We start from the raw sequence: 6000 nt of genomic DNA, 5'->3' as shown, positions 1-6000 counted from the left end.
GCTGAAAGGGATAGGGATGGGGGTTGGCAACATGGTTATTTTCCGCCTGGACCCGACATTCCTTTTGGTATAGTGCAATCCATTTAATGAACAAGGGGCTGGGGAGGACTACCTTGGCTAGATTCACCCAGTCTTTGGCTGTACAAGGTTGATATACCAAGCCCTGGAGAAGGGTGTCGATCCAGGGGGACCCATGGCCATCCTCAGCCACCACCTTCTTTAATTCTTTAAGATCTTTAGCCTCCCAAGGGTACCAGTCAGCCAGACGCTGGGGTCCGGGGTTGATGTTTACTGGGAAACCTTGGACCAGTCCCACAGGAGCAGGGGACTCCGATGGACTAGATTGGGAGGGCCCCCGCCAAGGGTCCTTTCCCTCATGCTCATCCTGACCGCCCGGGGTCCCCCCTTTATCTTCCCCATTCTCGTCATCCCCCTTTCCAGATCTTTCCATACTATGCACTTCACTTTCAATCATTAAGCTCACTCCTCATCAAACACAACCCATTGATCTTCCCCTGTGACCTTATCCACCTGGGGGTTGGATCGGGTTGAAAACATGACAAGGGCTGAGATCATGGGGTAAAACCCCAAGGGTAATTCCTCCCCTCTGTTGATCTCTGCCTTGTGAGCCAGTTGTTCGAGCCGGTCCCAGGTAGCCCACTGGAATAAATTGCTGGCAGGCAGCCAGGAAGCAAGACACAGGGAGGCCTCTCAGACCTTCTTTGACGAGGAATCGGACTGTTCTAATCCCCTGGATCTCAGTATATGTCTCAGCAGTGTGAGCGCCGGGTCCTCACTTTTACTCGTTGTGTTGCCCATCTCTTGGGGTCTCACTTCCCTTGGTACTCACCCAATTAGCTCCGGCGATCAGCTCCCATAGTGGGTCTAAGTGGTCTTCAGGCCCCACACTGTGCGCCAGATGTCGGGGATCCTGCCCCGACGCAGGAGCCTGGAAAGGGAGATGAGCTGTCTGCCCGTTACCCGCAGTCTCCCCGGGAGACAATCAGATGCGACAGGGAGCCAGTCAAGCAGGAACTCATTTACTGCAGGTGTTTACAGAGCTTATAAAGGCAAAAACCACAAAGGAAAATCCCCTCCCCAACCAAGTGTCCAATCATATTAAAGGTGAATTTGAGCATGCAGTCTCCTCTCCATAGGACAGCATAGCATTCGCGAGGTGATCACGAGCTGCCAAGATGCACGGAAATGACAGGAGCTAATCAGCGATTCTTCAAAACAATTCTGGCCATGTTCTGGCCGTTTCCTCTAGGCAACAAACGAGACTGATGATGCCTCAGCCGCTTCCTCTAGGTACCATCCTGCCTCGCCCCTGGCCTCAGGCCCCCACAAAAGCTGAAATGAAATGCTTCTTCTAATCATGTGGTTATTAAATAAATAATAATTTTAAAAAACGACCTAGACATAGAAAATTCAATGGCTTTTCCTCTCTCAGAAACAAATTCCTTCCAACTCTCAGGAGTTTCCTTTCAGTTTTACTCAATTTCTCACTTTTTGTCACTGTCTCACTTTTTTGAAAGAATTCTTTTTAAAAATATTTTTATTTCTTATTTTTATTTTTTTTTTTGTGTATTGCCTGCAAATGGACAAGTGCATCTTGTCATGCAATGCCCATGGAGGTCAAAAGAGGGTGTCAGATCCCCTGGAATTGGAGTTATAGATGGTTGTTAGCTGTTATGTGGTTGCTGGGAATCGAACACGGGTCCTCTGCAAGAGCCGTCAGGCCTCTTAACCGATGCTCCATCTCTCTAGCCCCTCTGAAATAATTCCCAATAATCCTGCTTCTGCTTTGCATACCCTAATAAGAGTCCATAGCATTAAATTTCTTTGATATGAGACAATGAACCCAGAACCACTGTCCCAGGTTGAGCTTTGATGGATCTGTCTGGCATATTAGGACCTTGGATCAAGCCCAACTGTACCAAGAGCCTGTTGCTCTGAAACCCATCATTGCCATGTGAAATTAAATGAAAACTATGTACATGAAACCAAATAGAGGAAATTTAGCTCTTGCTGACTGTAACTCATATTTTGACACAAACTTCAAGGCAGATGAGCAAATAGGAAGGACGTTTCATGAAGAAAAGAAAGAATTCAGGTATATGTGGTTTATTGGCATGGAGACTGGAGGCAGACTCACTGGAAGGGAAGCATCCTGTGAGACAGAATGAGGGAGTATACTTAGGAAGCTGGTAGTCCATAACCGAGTCCTGGCCTTTCTCAGATGTTTGTTTAACCATTATGGTCAGAGTTCTAGAGCAATATATAGTCTGGGCATTTTCCACTTGTCTAGTCTATCCTTCACCATTAAATGATGAGACTTCATGCAGAGTCAAACTCCTGTTCCTGCATTCAGTAAGTTTTAGGTGCACAGCATGTGTCAAAGCACTATAATGAACTATACAGAGATGAAGGTAGCATTTGTAACACCTAGAGACCACATAACTTAAACTGAATTTGAGAATTTGAGAAGGTATACCAGAGGAAATAACTTTTAGTCTGAAATTCAAAAAGAGTTAGTTAGCCAGGCAGGTGGGGGCAGAATGAAACAGGAAGAGACATGGGCTCCAAGTTGAGTGGGAAGAATAGGAAAGCTATCACATGTTCATATGGAATAATTTTGATTTAATTGATTTGAAATTCAATTTAGCCATGTTCCTTCTTTTAATGTACTGTTTTTTTAAAGCAACCATGAATTGTTTGTTTCCTTATTTAAAAATTTGTGAGAAGAGAAAATAAACCAATAATTTAAGTTCAGTTGTGCCCTTTTCCTCCTTTCTTTCCTTGGGTTAGTAAATACTGTTGATTAGATATTCTTCAAGGTTTTGATTGACTTGGCCTTACTTCAACTATTAATCATCCCAGTGGAGATCAAACTCTCTTCTACAATCCCAACACATATCTGATATTTCCCAAAGCACTTTAGCAAATTTATCAGTAGAGATACAACCTGTGCTAGAAGATCCACATTGAGTTACTCATGAATTCAGTTTTTAAGCAAACACAAGACAACAACAAAAAATAAAAACAAGTGGAGGTCAACACCAACACACACACACACACACACACACACACGCACAGGCATGCACACGCACACACACATGCACACACGTGCACACAGACAAAACTAATTTCTATAATTTCAGTGATTGTTAATTTCCCATGTCACCTTAAGTAGACCATGGTATGCCCAAGTATTGGGGTATGAAGAGTTTCTGTGAAAGTAGTTTTAGATGAGATAGCATTAAAATGACAGGCTAAGTCAAGTAGATTGTCCTCCACAGTGTGGATGGTCTTCATTCAATCAACTTACAACAAATGGTTGACCTCTTTGCTATGAATCTCCTGTCAGATGTCCCTGTAAGTGATAGCTTTTCCTATCTGATACCCTCCAATATGGACAACCAGGTCTTCCTGGTTTCTATAGCAGTCTTCAGGTTTCATTTGGAAACTTGGACATTGGCTTAACAGAGTCTGGACTTCCCAGCCTACATGCATACACACACACACACACACACACACACACACACACACTCAGCTTCTCTGAAGACTGCTGATAATCCTAATATCTAATCCTAATTTTCCCAAAGATAAAATTATTCAATTTTCCTTCTTGGTACAATTTATGTTGCTAAAACAAAATATGTGAGGTTGGGAAATTTATAAAAAATAGAAGTCTAGGCTGGATGTGGTGGCACACGCTGGAGGCAGAGGCAGGCAGATCTGTGTAAGTTCAAGGCCAGCCTGGTCTACACAGTGAGTTCTAGACCTGTTGGGGCTACAGGAAGACTCCGTCTCAAAAAAAAGACAAAAAAAAATAGAAGTCTATTTGTCTCACCTTCCTGGAGACTGAAAAGTCGAAGAGAATGGTGTTGGCTGGCATCTGGAAAGGATCTCCTTACACATAAGTATAGAGTGTCAACAGCAAGACAGATCATGTGGGCCAGTTCAAGCCTCTCTTCCTCTTCTTACAAAATCACCAGTCCTACTGGGGGGTGGGTGTCTCACTCTGATGACCTTGTGAAATCCTAGCTACTTCTTAAATGCTTTACTTCTGAATACCATAAAGATATGAATTTGAGAATTCAGTTTCCAAAAAATGCATGAAATCTGGGGTACATACTAAAATGACAGCAGTTTTCATATAGTTATTTGTTCAAAAGTACTTATGTACTAAGGGTTCCCAAGAAATAAAAGTTTCAATTTAACGAGTCCATAATTTTTGCTGTAATTTTTTTTTAACTTTTACAACTTTATTGAGAATTTCGTACATGCATATAAGATGTTTTGATCAAATCCATACCCACTCCCTCCCCTCCAACATTCCCCCCCTCTGAAGAGGTAACCCTAAAATCTTTTAAGGATTGGATACAAGCTCCCAAATACTTTTGAGATTTTTGGCCTTTGGAACAGAGTATGTTGCTAACAGGCCCAAGAACATTTTGACTTTTAGCCAAGAAACTGGCTACATTTCTTTGGGGTCTTTTTACCCTAACTGCCTAGCCAATTCCTACCTCCTAGTTTTATCACACCATCCTCAGAAGGGGTTACCCAAATTGCCAATAGGGAATAGGGACACAGACCACTCTGGCTTCTTCCATGCTGAACAGGGATGCAGGGTGAGGCAATTGCAGTACCTCTTCAGTGGGTCTATCTACAAGACTCCCAAGTTGCATAACTCTTGTCTCTAAGGGAAGAAGAAAGTCCTTGAATCATGAATAGGAGACATAAAGAAGTAAAGGCAAGAGTAATTAGTATTACAATTTCTAGACAGGGAACTAGAAAAAAGTCAGAACATTTTCAAATGTTCATATGAAAGTCCATTGGAGTGACCCCCCCCCCGACTGCACATAGTGACCAGTATCTAAAGAGAAAAATAATTCATATTTATTGGTGTATTGGACACTGTATTTGAATGGTACATGTGTAAAAACTTTTTAACAAACAACAGTTTTAGTCCATTTTGTGCAACTATAAAGAGTAATCTGTTTATAGTCAGGATAATTTATAAAGAAAATAAGTTTATTTTTCACAGTTTTGTAGGATAAATTCTCTATAAAGTTCCTGGCATTTGGAAGGAGTTCTTGGCTGTATCATCTACAGCAGAAGGCAAGAAACAAGAATCAAAGGATATGTATGGGAGTGTGTGGGGGCATATTGGATGTGTGGGGGGTGGAGGTTGGTGTGTGAGCATATGGGGTGTGTGTTGGAGGTGCTTGTAGGCATACTGGATGTGGGGGTTGGTGGGTGTGTAGGCATATTGGGAATTATATTCAACCACATGGACTTTGGAGAACCCAGTCAAGTTAAGTTTTTTTCACTTAACTTCCTTAGCAAATCTATGAAGTATGTTCTTATTCTCATTATATGTATGAGAAAATATAAACTAATAGCTGGGTGTGGTGGCACAAGACTCTAATCCCAGCACTTAGGAGGTAGAGGCAGGCAGATCTCTGTGAGATTGAATCCAGCCTGGTCTACACAGTGCGTTTCAGGCCAACTGAACTACAGGGAGACCCGGTCTCACCGCTACACACACACACACACACACACACACACACACACACACACACACACACGCACGCACACATATATGACCTAGGAGTAACCAGAGAGACCAGTGTCCTGCACGGCTGCCACTCTTTGGCCTCCTTCCTGGAACCCAGAATCCAGTGTGGTCGCAACCCATACACACACACACACACACACACACACACACACACACACACACACACACATATATATGACCTAGGAGTAACCAGAGAGACCAGTGTCCTGCACGGTTGCCACTCTTTGGCCTCCTTCCTGGAACCAAGAATCCAGTGTGGTCGCAATCTACTCTCCAACTGCATTCCTTGATATGGTACAACCTACCCTCCAACATGAGCCCTTTCCCTACACACACACACACACACACACACACACACACACACACACATATATATGACCTAGGAGTAACCAGAGAGACCAGTGTCCTGCACG

This window comes from Nannospalax galili, unplaced genomic scaffold, assembly GCF_000622305.1.
Source record: "Nannospalax galili isolate Female #2095 unplaced genomic scaffold, S.galili_v1.0 scaffold1017, whole genome shotgun sequence".
In the NCBI taxonomy this organism is placed as follows: Eukaryota; Metazoa; Chordata; class Mammalia; order Rodentia; family Spalacidae; genus Nannospalax; species Nannospalax galili.
This window is presented reverse-complemented; position numbering follows the sequence as displayed.